Genomic DNA, 15,762 nt, shown 5'->3' with positions numbered 1-15,762 from the left:
GGTGGTACTGACCCCCAAATCCTCTGCATGCCTGCGACCTCTGCCCTTTGCTCTTCTGTCCCCTCCAATATATGACCTTGGATCCTACGTTGCCACGGTACCTTGAAGCACAGTCCCTCTGTACAGAACTCACGAGGTTCTCCCCAAGAAAGCCCGTGTGCACCAAGGTTCCTGGGCCCCAGTTCTTGTAAGCGAGGTCCCACCGGAGACGTGGACCAGTGCCCTGTGAATCCTCTCCGAGCTGTGGCTTCCTCCGGTGAATGAGCGCATGTTTGGGTACTGGGTCACTCCTGAAGGCCACTTTGCCCTCCAAAGAGTTGAGGACCTGTTGAGGGGTGCACTACACAACCTAAGTTTACTCTTTCGTCAAGCACTCGGGAGGGCTTCTCTGAGCATACTCCAAACACGTGCCAAGCCAGGACGCAGACCTGAACCTCCTACGCCAACATCTCAGGCCAGAGATTCCCCGCAGCAACCGCCGCACGCCTGCGCAGAGCTCGCCGCCGACTACAGTACCCGAAGAGCAGCGCTCGGCTGGATGCTAGGACTACAAGTCCCAGAAGTCTTTGGAGCACTTCGTGCCTCCCAGTTTTCAACAGACAGCGCCCCGCCGGGTTCCGCTGGGCCCTGCAGTCCCCAGTCCCAACCCCTCCCCTGCTCGCTGCCTGCGGGAGATCACTTTCAGTGCCCGTGGGCGATTCCATCACTGTTCGCTACCGACCTGGCTTCCCAAAGAGCACCGCGGGCCGCGCGCTAGACAAGTCCCATAATTCTTTGTTTCAACCTCTTCACTCTGGAATTTAACCCTCAGTTGCAAATTTACAAAAACTTTGAGTAAACAAGTTCACCTTGGGGATCCCTGGGTGGCGCAGCGGTTTGGCGCCTGCCTTTGGCCCAGGGCGCGATCCTGGAGACCTGGGATCGAGTCCCATGTCGGGCTCCCTCCATGGAGCCTGCTTCTCCCTCTGCCTGTGTCTCTGCCTCTCTCTCTCTCACTGTGTGACTATCATAAATAAATAAAAATTAAAAAAAAAAAAGTTCACCTTGAAGCCTTAGTATCCTTAAACTCTGGATAGAAACATGGGGTGATCACCCGAGGATCATTGTTTGTCCTTATTTATACAAATAGAGTTGACCTCGTGTACAAATAAGGTCCACCACGGAATGGACCCACTTTGGATACCAAACTCCAATTTCCTAGAGGAAGACAGCTCACAAAATATCCGAAATATCTTGTCACCCTCTGCACTTTTGCCTTATCATTGCACAAAAACCTTTCATTTTTTCCAACCATACTCTCAAACCTGAGAATAAGACCCTCCCTATCTCCCCCTGTCATCTTTGGAAGAATTGAATGGGAAAACATTCCACATTCTGGTGTCTATTGACAAAATAGCATTCTGCAACTTTAAAGGCATCGGTGTTATTCAGGTCCAGTTTAGCTAGTAATATTTCCAGGAAGTAAATGATTATATCATTTAAATATAAAAGTTCCCTTTCCAGGTTCCTGCTTCCATTTCCCACTTTCTTAGGTGCCCATGACCCATGAGAGAGAGTGTGTGGACAGAAGACAAGGCAATAGTAGGGAAAGCATCACTAGACCACTGGGAGCTGCTGTTTGTGTCCTGGAGTTTAATAATCCTGGATTTTAAGGAATAAACACCAACATTACACATTCGTTTATTCAACAAATACAATCATTGGTTATTTGAAATTTGTCAACCACTTTACCAGGTACCTGAGATACTCTAGTGAACAAATTCTTCCTTAAACTTACATTTTTGACCCCGAATAGCCAGGGGAATTTTAAAAAAGAAAACCATATCTGGGGGCATCACAATGCCAGATTTCAGCTTGTACTACAAAGCTGTGGTCATCAAGACAGTGTGGTACTGGCACAAAAACAGACACATAGATCAGTGGAACAGAATAGAGAACCCAGAAGTGGACACTGAACTTTATGGTCAACTAATATTCGATAAAGGAGGAAAGACTATCCACTGGAAGAAAGACAGTCTCTTCAATAAATGGTGCTGGGAAAATTGGACATCCACATGCAGAAGAATGAAACTAGACCACTCTCTTGCACCATACACAAAGATAAACTCAAAATGGATGAAAGATCTAAATGTGAGACAAGATTCCATCAAAATCCTAGAGGAGAACACAGGCAACACCCTTTTTGAACTTGGCCACAGTAACTTCTTGCAAGATACATCCACGAAAGCAAAAGAAACAAAAGCAAAAATGAACTATTGGGACTTCATCAAGATAAGAACCTTTTGCACTTTTAGAAAAGGATACAGTCAACAAAACTAAAAGACAACCTACAGAATGGGAGAAGATATTTGCAAATAACATTATCATATAAAGGGCTAGTTTCCAAAATCTATAAAGAACTTATTAAACTCAACACCAAAGAAACAAACAATCCAATCATGAAATGGGCAAAAGACATGAAGAGAAATCTCACAGAGGAAGACATAGACATGGCCAACATGCACATGAGAAAATGCTCTGCATCACTTGCCATCAGGGAAATACAAATCAAAACCACAATGAGATACCACCTCACACCAGTCAGAATGGGGAAAATTCACAAGGCAGGAAACCACAAATTTTGGAGAGGATGCGGAGAAAAGGGAACCCTCTTACACTGTTGGTGGGAATGTGAGCTGGTGCAGCCACTCTGGAAAACTGTGTAGAGGTTCCTCAAAGAGTTAAAAATAGACCTGCCCTACGACCCAGCAATTGCACTGTTAGGGATTTACCCCAAAGATTCAGATGCAATGAAACGCCGGGACACCTGCACCCCGATGTTTCTAGCAGCAATGTCCACAGTAGCCAAACTGTGGAAGGAGCCTCGGTGTCCATCGAAAGATGAATGGATAAAGAAGATGTGGTTTCTGTATACAATGGAATATTAGCCATTAGAAACGACAAATACCCACCATTTGCTTCAACGTGGATGGAACTGGAGGGTATTATGCTGAGTGAAGTAAGTCAATCGGAGAAGGACAAACAGTGTATGTTCTCATTCATTTGGGGAATATGAATAATAGGGAAAGGGAATATAAGGGAAGGGAGAAGAAATGTGTGGGAAATATCAGAAAGGGAGACAGAACATAAAGACTCCTAACTCTGGGAAATGAACTAGGGGTGGTGGAAGGGGAGGAGGGCAGGGGGTGGGGGGAAATGGGTGACGGGCACTGAGGGGGACACTTGACGGGATGAGCACTGGGTGTTATTCTGTATGTTGGTAAATTGAACACCAATAAAAATTAATTTATTAAAAAATACTTACATTTTTTAATATTTTATTTATTTATTCATAGAGACACAGAGAGAGAATGAGAGGCAGAGACACAGGCAGAGGGAGAAGCAGGCTCCATCCAGAGAGCCCAATGTGGGAATTGATCCAGGGTCTCCAGGATCACGGCCTGGGCTGCAGGTGGCGCTAAACCGCTGCGCCATCGGGGCTGCCCTAAACTTACATTTTAAAAAATATTTTATTTATTTAAGAGAGAAGGGAGAAAGAGAGAGAGAGAGAGAGAGAGAGAGCATGAGCAGAAAGACAGGGAAAAGAAGACTCCCTGCTGAGCAGGGAGCACAATGTGGGGCTCAATCTAAAGACTTCAGGATCACGGCCTGAGGCAAAGGCGGACACTTAACCAACTGAGTCACCCAGGCGCCTCCTTACACTTACATTTTAGCAAAGAAAATAAGTGGAAAATGTAATCAGAAAAGTATATGTTCTAAATAGGGAGGTGCTGTGGAAATATACGTATTTGCATACATATTCCTATAGGACTACACTGAGGTTACAGATGAGGAAGCTTCTGATGTGGAAGGAGTACCTTTGACGGCAATTTTCTGGTGAGTCCTCGGGTGGCAGTGGTAGGTGGATGACTGGCGGTAGCTTCTCTGGCAAAGTGCACATACATAGGGCTTCTCACCTGTGTGGATTCTCTCATTGGCCAGAAGGTTGGTTTTGTGGCTGAAGGATTTTTCACATGTGCTGCACCTGAAAGGCTTCTCTTCTGCGTGAATCTTCTGATGCACGTGTAGGTCTGATGCTTGGAAGAAGCCTTTGTTACTCTCAGCATAAATCAATATCCTCTCATTGTTGTGTCTTCTCTGATGGGCTTTTAGCTGAGAGAAATACCTAAAGATCCTGGGACATTTTTCACATCTGTAGGAGTTTTGGGCTTCACAGAATCTTTCTTGGCGTCCCCCACATGTGGAGTTCAACATGGTTCTTTTGGTGGGTAGAAAAAAGGCTCAAGGGTGACTGGGGTGACCAAGAGTGAGACCCTGGTCCCCCCTCCATCAGGACATCTTGATATGGGCGTCCTTGCAGGGACCCTTCCTGGGACTTGGACGTACCTAGACCCGCTCTTCCAGGGCTGAGCAGATTCTTCAAAGAAACACTGTCCCCTTCAGGACAGTGAGCAGGGAAGGTATTGCGATGCCTTGACTAGTAATACCGTCATTGTGATAAATGTTGTCACCATTTTCTTTATCTTTATCTACTGTGGGGGATAAAATAACTCAGTGAAGTTGTACCCAAAAAGGAGTCCACACACAACATCCCTCTGGTACCTTGGCTTACCCCCACTCACATTGTCCTGTTTCCAGGGAAGTATCTTGGGAAGTCCAGGAGGGTGTCCCCATGTTCTCTTCTGTTGGGGTTCCTGCTGACAATTGTTTCATGAAATGAACGATGACTTCTCTTAAGGGCATATTCTCAGAAAAGAGGGCTTCCTGACCCTTCATGTGGACATGGACCTGTAGAGAAACAAAGCCTGATCACTGTCATTTATGGATCTGTTGAGTGACAGAAGCCTTTGTGGAAGCTCTGCTCTCAACAGGCTTTCCCAGGATCCTTCTACTACATGCTGCCACACCCACTATTCTGCCCTTATGCCTGCCGGCCTTAAAGTTCATGGTGATTTCTAATTCGTGTGTCATTCTCAATGAAAAAAAGATTAATACCAAGGACTTCTGAGGGAAGAATGAGCTTGTGTTAAGGCATTTCTCCCCATTCTTGAGGTTTCTGTTCTATTGCCAATTTCTTACTGAGCCCTCCTACCATCTCACTGGCTAAAATCAATTAATATGTTAGCTCTTATATGTCCTACTGAATAGGTGCCTATAAAACACATGCATTCATTTTGCTTACTTAGCATGGTAGAGTCTCTTTTGTGAGAGCTAATAAATGGATTATCTAACATCCAGGCAACTCCAACAGGCTGTATTTAATCCTTACACACCTCTGCCCCTCACCCCAGGAGTTAAAACCCTCTACTCACTAATCCAGGTAGCTTCATGCCATCATCAGTCAGATCTTCCACGAATTTCTCCAGGTTCCTGCCACTTGCATTCCATTTCTCTTTCAATATGGACCTGTCACTGCAGTGGCCATTGATCATAAACTGTTCCAAGACCAGATGAGAAATAATCTCATCCTTGCTGTGTTTCTCTGGTTGCAGCCATGAGTGAAATAACTTGTAGAGATTTTGCAGTTCCTGCCTTGCACTTGAGTTACTGTTTTGCAATAAAGTGAGCTGAGTGCTTGGGAACTCATAGATCTCGTCTTCCTCCTGAATGGCTGGTCCTTGGCTAAGTTTATGCTCTAGGTTTTCTGACCCAGGATCATTCATAGATGGTTCTCCCTGAAATGATATTCTGATATCTGAAGCCATTCTTAACAAGAATTCTCAGAGAGATTCAACTTTAGATATTCAGTTCCTACTGATTTGTTTCTCTGGAGGTCTGTTTCAACTGCTGGTTGAAGACTGCAAGCTAAAAATAGAAGAGATGTATAATTAATTACAGCACTGGCATAATTCAAAAATCTAGTTTCAGGTAAGTTCGTGGATGAACTCTACTACACATTTAAGAAAGAAAGAATGCTAATCTTCCATAAACTGTCCCAGAGCATAAAAAAGTGAGAACACTACCCTTTTAGTTAATGAGTTCAGCAGCTCTCTGATAACAAAAAAATTATAAGTACATTAAGTAAAGGTACACTACAGGGACGCCTGGGTGGATCAGCGGTTGAGCCTCTGCCTTCAGCTCAGTGCATGATCCTGGAGTCCCGGGGTTGAGTCCCACATTTGGCTCCCTGCATGGAGCCTGCTTCTCTCTCTGCCCATGCCTCTGCCTCTCTCTGCGTGTGTCTCTCATGAATACATAAATAAATAAAATGTAAAAAAAAAAAAAGAAAGAAAGGTACACTACAGGTCAGGATCTCTCACAAGTGATAGGTGTAGAAATGGGAAGCAAAATATTTGCAAATCAAATCCAGTGACATATAAAGAGAATAATATATTACAAAACAAATGGAGTTTACTTTCTAAATGAAACGTTGGGTGAAAATTAAAAAGTCAATTACCACATGAATAGAGTTTAGAAAAACACAATATGATCATCTCCTTGGGTACAATAAACGTGTTTAAAGAAAGTCAGTGCTCATTACCAAAAGACATTTAGTAAACGAGGAATAAAGAGAACTTCTTTAATGTCATAAAGTATACAAAATACAGCAAAACGTATCCTTAAGTGTTTTCCCCTGAGAGATGGATGGCCAACTCTATGCTACATTGGACTACTTTTTAATCAGTAAAAAAAAAAAAAGGCAAGAACATATATTAAATATCATTTTTTGTACATGTCCTGATTGTTTCCACTAAAGTATCAAATGTTCTTTATATGTATACATATATTCTTTTTATTGAAGTTCGATTTTCCAACATATAGTATAACACTCAGTGCTCATCCCGTCAATTGCCACCCTCAGTGCCCATCACCCAGTCATCCTATCCCCCTACCCACCTCCCCTTCTACTACCTCTTGTTCATTTCCCAGAGTTAAAAGTCTCTCATGTTTTGTCACCCTAGTTTCTCCCACTCATTTTCTCTGCTTTCCACTATAATCCCTTTGACTATTTTTTATATTCCCCATATGAGTGAAACCATATAATGATTGTCCTTCTCCGATTGACTTACTTCACTCAGCCTAATACCCTCCATTTCCATCCACATCAAAGCAAATGGTAGGTATTTGTGGTTTCTAATGGCTAATATTCCATTGTATACATATACGACATCTTCTTTATCCATTCATCTTTTGATGGACACCGAGGCTCCTTCCACAGTTTGCTATTGTGGACATTGCTGCTAGAAACATTGGAGTGTAGGCTCGGCTTTTCACTGCATCTGTATCTTTGGGGTAAATCCTCAGTAGAGCAATTACTGGGGGGTAGGGGAACTCTATTTTTAACTCTTTGAGGAACACTACACAGTTTTCCAGAGGCGACTGTATCAATTCACACTCCCACCAACAGTGCAAGAGGGATCCCCTTTCTACAAGTATTAGACGAGGTGAATTTTTGCAAGATGTCTGATACAAGACCAATTTACCAAAATCAGTTGGATTATATTATAATACTAGAAAATTAAATTCAAAAAATACTCAACTAATGTATTACCATTAAACATCAACTATCTCAGAAAAAGTCCAATGAAAATGTACAAGCCCTCTACGGAATACACAATATTAATAAATATTATTTTTTTAAATAAATATTATATCCATAAATGATAGCTATGTTCATGAATTGCAAGACTCAATTCCAATTGGAAAACATCATTTTTTTATAAATTAATTTTTTATTGGTGTTCAATTTACCAACATACAGAATAACACCCAGTGCTCATCCTGTCAAGTGTCCGCCTCAGTGCCCGTCACCCACTCACCCCCAACCCCCGTCCTCCTCCCCTTCCACCACCCCTAGTTCGTTTCCCAGAGTTAGGAGTCTTTATGTTCTGTCTCCCTTTCTGATATTTCCCACACATTTCCTCTCCCTTCCCTTATATTCCCTTTCACTATTATTTATATTCCCCAAATGAATGAGAACATACACTGTTTGTCCTTCTCCGATTGACTTACTTCACTCAGCATAATACCCTCCAGTTCCATCCACGTTGAAGCAAATGGTGGGTATTTGTCGTTTCTAATGGGTGAGTAATATGGAAAACATCATTTATCCCCAAGTTGCTGGATAAATTCAATGCCATGCCATTGGAAATCCAGCAAGTGGTTTGTGTTTGTGTGTGTGTGTGTGTGTGTGTATGTGTGAACATTGACAGCTGATTCTAAAATTACAGTGACATGTATAGGCTAAAAATAGCCAAGACAATCCTGAAGAATAATAACTATTTCAGGATTTATATAATCACAAAACAAAACCAATTATGAGACTATATTCATTAAGACTGTGATGATGGCACAAGGATAGACAAATAAGGGAACCAAACAGAATATTATCCTGATATTGGTTGACGGCTATACTGCCGCTGGCTTTCTATAAAACATGACCCTGAAGTGCATGTGCTGACTAGTAAGCTTAATTTTTTCTTCCAATAAATGGTGCTAGGTCAACTGAATATTCATAAAGGAGAAAGTTGGGATCCCTAGGTGGCGCAGCAGTTTAGTGCCTGCCTTTAGCCCAGGGCGCGATCCTGGAGACCCAGGATCGAATCCCATGTCAGGCTCCCGGTGCATGGACCTGCTTCTTCCTCTGCCTATGTCTCTGCCTCTCTCTCTCTCTCTCTGTGACTATCATAAATAAATAAAAATAAAAAAACATTAAAAAAATAAAGATTTCATAAAGGAGAAAGTTCATCCTGACCCTCATCTTACCCCATTTAATTTTTTTTAAACATTTTATTTATTTATTCATGAGAGACACACAGAGAGGCAGAGACATAGACAGAGGGATAAGCAGGCTCTTCACGGGGAGCCTGATCCAAGACTTGATCCAAAGACCCCAGGATCACGCCCTGAGCCAAAGGCAGGTGCTCAACCGCTGAGCCACCTAGGCGTCCCAGTCTTACCCCATTTACAAAAATTAGTTCTAGGGATGTCTTAGTTGAGTAAAATAAAACTTCTAGAAGACCACCAGGAATAATATATTTAATAACTTGTAGTAGAAAAAGATATTCTTTATTCAACAGGAAGAACTCAACAGGAATTTCCTTTTCCACAGATGAGACTGACACACTGGACTACATTAAAACGAGAAGTAGTATTCATCAAGTAAAGTCCTTCATTCATTTTTTTTTTTAAAATGCAGCACAGGGTGCCTGGGTGGCTCAATCAGTTAAGTGTCTCCCTTTGGCTCAGGTCATGATCTCAGGGTCCTGGGATCAAGGCCCACATTGAGCTCCCTGCTCAGAGGGGAGTCTTCTACTCCCTCTTCCTCTACCCCTTCCTGCCACAGGTTCCCTCTCTCAAATAAATAAGTAAAATATTTTCTTAAAAAAAGCAAATTTCACCCCACAAAAATCAGAAAAATGTCAGTGGTAGAATTGATATGTGGGCACACAAAGACCTAATTAATTGCTGTTAGTCGATTTTGTTTCATGCTTTGTGTTAAGCTTTGCTCAGACTAGCCACCCTGATCCCATCAGTTAATGAGGCAGTGGATTCTGGAAAAACCCCATAGGAGAAAGTTGAGCACATACTTTCTTCCTCCTAATTCATTTATCACAAAGCTTCTAGTCAACCTTTCCAACATCCTCATCTGCTCAGGTCACATACCACTTTACTCCCTCTACACCTCCCTCTTCCTCAAGAAAAGTACCAAGTCCTTCCCGGTCTCAGGAAGCCTTGCCAGAGGCATCTCACCCCTCCATCCTCACCTTAGGTGTTGTGGCTGGTTTTTTATAACCAGGTACCTCAGCCTCCCTCCCTCCCTCCCTCCCTCTCCTTTCTACTGTAGAATCCATGCCCTCTTCTTCTTTTGGGCCTCCCCACAAGTTCTTTTTTCTGTATTACTCCAGGCACACAGAAGCCACATGCTCATACTTGTAGACATGTTCTCAATCCCACACAGACACACCTGTAGAGTGTTATTACATCCAAAACCTTGGAATTAAAAACTGACTGCCGGGATCCCTGGGTGGCGCAGCGGTTTGGCGCCCGCCTTTGGCCCAGGGCGCGATCCTGGGGACCCCGGATTGAATCCCACGTCGGGCTCCCGGTGTATGGGGCCTGCTTCTCCCTCTGCCTGTGTCTCTGCCTCTCTCTCTCTCTCTATCATAAATAAATAAATAAAATTAAAAAAAACCTGACTGCCATGTTAAAAGTTCTCATCACGGGGAATCCCTGGGTGGTGCAGCGGTTTGGCGCCTGCCTTTGGCCCGGGGCGCGATCCTGGAGACCTGGGATCGAATCCCACGTCCGGCCCCCCGTGCATGGAGCCTGCTTCTCTCTCTGCCTCTCTCTCTCTCTGTGTGTGACTATCATGAATAAATAAAAGTTAAAAAAAATTTTAAAAAAGTTCTCATCACAAGAAAAAAAATGAAACTATTAATATGATGGATGTAAACTAGACTTACTGTGTTATCATTTTGCAATATATACAAATATCGAATCATATGTTATACATCTGCAACTAACAATGTAATACATCAATTATATCCCAAAACAAAATGAAACAAAGCCCAGCTTAACCTGGAGTCGGGCATTTATGAACTGTGTGACCACCGGCACATTACCCATTGGGTTCTTATCTATGTCATGGGGGCTCTGATCTCTGATGACACCTAGAACCCAGAGTTTCAATGGGAGCTAAAAGAGTTAATACCTAGGAAGACTACTGGAGCATTTGCTGGCTCATGTTAAGCAACTCAGTAAAGTCTGCTAAATACCTGATATCCCTCCTTTGAATTTTAGCTCCTACCCACTCATCCCAATCTACTGTGGGCCAACACATTCACAAGATGTAATAAAAGTGAATTACTAGAAACATAAAAATAACAAGACAACAGAGACATACAAAAAAGGCTTTCTCAAGAAGTCTCTTGCAATCAGGCAAGGTTTTTATAGAGAAGTTAACACAATAGACCATCCCACACTTGAGGGACCCCCCCATAACTTTGCACCCAGGAATTTCCTCCTCAGAGGTATGCTTACATACACATGCATGCACACTTACACACACAAAATCAGAAATTTTCCTTTCAAATGGATAGGAAATATCAGAAAGGGAGACAGAACATGAAGACTCCTAACTCTGGGAAACGAACTAGGGGTGGTGGAAGGGGAGGAGGGTGGGGGTAGGGGTGAATGGGTGACAGGTACTGAGGGGGGCACTTGACGGGATGAGCACTGGGTGTTATTCTGTATGTTGGCAAATTGAACACCAATAAAAAATAAATTTATTATTAAAAAAAGAAATTTTCCTTTCATCCTAGAAACTCACCTCAGGAAGATTGAACTTCAAACTGGGCAGTTTTGGGCTGAAAGCTGGGCCGCTATGTGACTCACTATCCACACTGGATTCATCTGACAGGCCTTCCTAAGTCTCCTCCCTTTTATATGGTGTGGAGTCAATGATGCATTTACAGACATGATTGGATAAAATTTGCTCACTGCTGAAATCCTTGATGGAATCTCGATCTGGCTCCAGTTCCAGCTCTCCAATAGTTATTACATAACAGCCCTGGAGTGGCACCTGCACAGCTCAGGTGATTAAGTGTCTGACTTCAGCTCAGGTCATGATCTCAGGGTCCTGGGATGAAGCCCCTGCCAGCCTCCAGGCCTCAGGCCCCCACACCCCTCCAGGTTAATTTCTAGGTATCTTAAAAAAAAAAAAACAAAAAAAATTTCTAGGTATCTTAAGGCTTTGAGTGCAATTGTAAATGGAAGTGACTCCTTAATCTCTCTTTCTTCTGTCTCATTGTCAGTGTTTAGAAATGCAACTGATTTCTGTGCATTGATTTTCTATCCTGCCACTTTGCTGAATTCCTATGTGAGTTCTAGCAATTTGGGGTGGAGTCTGTGGGTTTTCCAAATAGAGTATCATGTCATCTGCAAAGAGTGAGAGTTTGACTTCTTCTTTGCTGATTCAGATGCCTTTTATTTCTTTTTATCTGATAGCTGAGGGTAGGATTTCTAGTACTAAGTTGAACAACAGTAGTGATAGTGGACATCCCTGCCACATTCCTGGCCTTAGTGGGTGGAAGCTCTCAGTTTGAAAGAGATTAAGAATGATATTCTACTTGCTGTGGACTTTCACATATGGCTTTTATGATATTGAAGTATATTCCCTCTATCCCTACACTATGAAGAGTTTTAATCAAGAAAGGATGCTGTACATTGTCAAATACTTTTTCTGCATCTATGAGAAGATCATAAGGTTCTTGTCCTTTACTTTATTAATATAGTGCATCACGCTGATTGATTTGCAGATGTTGAACCACCCCTGCAGTCCAGGAATAAATCCCACTTGGTCGTGGTGAATAATCCTTCTAATGTACAGTTGGATCCTACTGGCTAATATCTTGGTGAGCATTTTTGTATCCATGTTCATCAGAGATATTGGTCTGTAATTCTGCTTTTTGATAAGGTCTTTGTCTGGTTTTGGGATCAAGGTAATGCTGTCCTCATAGAAAGACTTTGGAAGGTTTCTTTCCATTTCTGTTGTTTGAAACAGCTTCAGAAGAATAGGTACTAATTCTTTTTTAAATGTTTGGTAGAATTCCCCTGGGAAGGGGTGCCTGGGTGGCTCAGTGGTTGAGCGTCTGCATTTGGCTCAGGGTATGATCCAGGGGTCCTGGGATCCAGTCCCGCATCAGGCTCCCTTCAGGAAGCCTGCTTCTCCCTCTGCCTATGTCTCTACCTCTCTTTGTGTATCTGTCATGAATAAAGAAGTAAAATCTTAAAAAAAAAACAACAAAAAAACAAACAAAAAAACATTCCCCTGGGAAGCCATCTGGTCCTGGACTCTTGTTTCTTGGGAGATTTTTGATGACTGCTTCATTTTTTTTGCTGGTATGGTTCTTATTCAGGTTTTCTGTTTCTCCCTGTTTCAGTTTTGGTAGTTTATACATGTCTAGCAATGCATCCATTTCTTTCAGATTGCTCAATTTGTTGGCATATAGTTGCTCATAATATGTTGTTATAACTGTATTTCTTCAGTGTTGGTTGTGATCTCTCCTCTTTCATTCATGATTGTATTTTATTTGGGTCCTTTGTCTTTTCTTTTTGATGAGTCGAGCCAGGAGTTTATCAATCTTATTAATTTGTTCAAAAAACCAACTCCTGGTTTCCTTGATCTGTTCTACTGTTCTTCTGGCTTTTATTTCATTGATTTCTGCTCTAATCCTTATTAATTCCCTTCTCCTACTGGGTTTAGGCTTTATTTGCTGTTCTTTCTCCAGCTTCTTTCAGTGTAAGATTAGGTTATGTATATGAGACATTTGTTGCTTCTTGAGAAAGGTATTACAATATACTTTCCCCTTAGGACCGCTTTTCCTGGATCCCAAAGGTTATGTTCTGTGGAACAGTTGTGTTTTCATTATCATTTGTTTCCATGAATTTTTTAAATTCTTCTTTAATTTCCTGGTTGACCCATTCATTTGTTAGTAGGAAGCTCTTTAGCTTCCATGTATTTGAGTTCTTTCCAATTTCCTCTTTTGATTGAGTTCCAGTTTCAAAGCATTATGGTCCAAAAATATGCAAGGAATGATCCCAATCTTTTGGTACCAGTTGAGACCTGATTTGTGACCCAGATATGTGTCACATTCTGGAGAATGTTCCATGTGCACCCAAGAAGAGTATGCATCCTGTTGCTTTAGGTTGGAATGCTCTGAATATGTCTGTGAAGTCCATCGGTCCAGTGTCATTCAAAGCCCTTGTTTCCTTGTTGATCTTCTGCTTAGATGATCTGTCCATTGCAGTGAGTCAAGTGTTAAAGTCTCCTACTATTATTGTATTATTATCAATATGTTTATTTAATTATGTTATTAATTGGTTTATATAATTGGCTGCTCCCATGTTAGGAGCATAAATTTTTACAATTGATAGATCTTCTTGTTAGGTAGACCCTTTTTTAAAGATTTATTTATTTATTCATAAGAGACACAGAGACAGAGGCAGAAGCAGAGGCAGAGGCAGAAGCAGAAGCAGAAGCAGGCTACCCACAGGAAGCCCGATGTGGGACTCGATCCCAGATCCTGGGATCATGCCCTGAGCTGAAGGAGATGCTCATCCACTGAGCCACCAAGGCGTCCCTAGATAGAGCCTTTAATTATGACATAGTGTCCTTCATCTTTTATTACAGTCTGGTTTAAAATCTAATTTGTCTGGTATAAGGATTGCTATCCCTGCATTCTTTTGATGTCCATGAGCGTGATAAACGGTTTTCCACCTCCTCACTTTTAATATGCAGGTGTCTTTGTGTCTCAAGTGAGTCTCCTGCAGACAGCATCCATGGGTCTTGCTTTTTTATCCAATCTGTTACCATGTGTCTTTTGATTGGGGCATTTAGCTCATTTGCATTCAGAGTAACATTGAAAGTATGAATTTAGTGCCATTTTATTACCTGTAAAGTCACTGTTTCTGGATATTGTCTCTGCCTCATTCTGGTCTATTTACCTCTTCACTTAAAGGATCCCTTTTAACATTTCTTGTAGGGCTGGTTTGTAGGGAAGTGATCCAAACTTCTTTCAGTTTTTCTTTGTCATAGAAGCTTTTTTGTATCTCCTTTTATTTTGAAAGACAGCCTAGCTGGATAAGGTATTCTTGGCAACATATTTTTCTCATTTAGCACCCTGAATATATCATTCCAGTCCTTTGTGGCCTGCCAGGTCTCTGGGCATAGGTCTGCTGCCAGTCTAATGTTTCTACCCTTGTAGGTTATGGACCTCTTGTCTTGAACTGCTTTCAGCATTTTCTCTTTTTCTCTAAAATTTGCGAGTTTCAGTATTATATGTGGAGGTGTTGACCTACTTTTGTTGATTTTGGTGGGGGGGGGTCTCTGTGCCTCCTGGACTTGGATTCCTCTTTCCTTCCCCAGATTAGGGAAGTTCTCTGCTATAAATTGCTCCTATATACCTTCTGCATACCCTCCTTTCCTCTTCTTCTGGGATGCCATTAATTCTAATATTGTTTTGCTTTATGGTATCACTTATCTTTGGAATTCTCCCCTTGTGATCCAGTAGTTGTTCATCTTTCTTTTTTCAGCTTCATTCTCCATCATTTTGTCTTCTATATCACTAATTCTCTTTTCTAATTCATTTATCCTAGTAGCTAGAGCCTCCATTTTTATTGTTTCTCATTAATAGCCTTTTTTATTTCAACTTGATTAAATTTCAGTTCTTTTATTTCTCCAGAAAGGGATTCTCTAGTGTCCTCTACACTTTTTTCAAGCCCAGCTAATATCTTTATAATTGTTAATCTGAACTATATTTCTGACATCTTATATCCATACTGATTAGGTCCCTGCCAGTCAGTACTGCCTCTTGTTCTCTTTCTTCAGGTGAGTTTTTCCATCTTGTAGTTCTGTCTGGAGAAAAAATAGATGAACAAGAGAACAAAATACTAAAAAGGCAACAACAGTCCTAAAGAAATATATTCTAAACAAATCAGAAGAGACCTGAAGCTTTAAAAATAATAAAAAAAGTTTAAAAAGAGAGAGAGAGAATATAATCAGACAGGTGAACAAAACATAGCAGTACAGTGGATCCTATGTGTATTTTGGTCTCTGTGTTAGAAAACTAGATCCTATAATTGTGAAGACCCATCTATAAGAGAGGGAAGAATTACAATGGTGAGAGGCCCTTGTTTTGAAATGTGGCTGGGAGGGGCAGCCTGTACTCACTAGGGAAAAGTGGCAGGAATAGATTTTGGGAAACTCAGCATTTCTGTTTCCTGACTCTTTGTAGTAGAAATGACCACCCAGGGATCCCT

The 15,762-nt window shown here is 41.7% G+C and overlaps 1 pseudogene; it reads right to left on the bottom strand.

Moving 5' to 3' along the window:
• Positions 1-3,810: 3,810 nt before the first annotated feature.
• LOC129500039 (zinc finger and SCAN domain-containing protein 4-like) lies at positions 3,811-5,705 on the bottom strand (annotated as a pseudogene).
• Between the last annotated feature and the right edge of the window lie 10,057 nt (positions 5,706-15,762).

This window comes from Nyctereutes procyonoides, unplaced genomic scaffold (assembly GCF_905146905.1).
Source record: "Nyctereutes procyonoides isolate TBG_1078 unplaced genomic scaffold, NYPRO_anot_genome, whole genome shotgun sequence".
Taxonomy (NCBI): Eukaryota; Metazoa; Chordata; class Mammalia; order Carnivora; family Canidae; genus Nyctereutes; species Nyctereutes procyonoides.
This window is presented reverse-complemented; position numbering and strand designations above follow the sequence as displayed.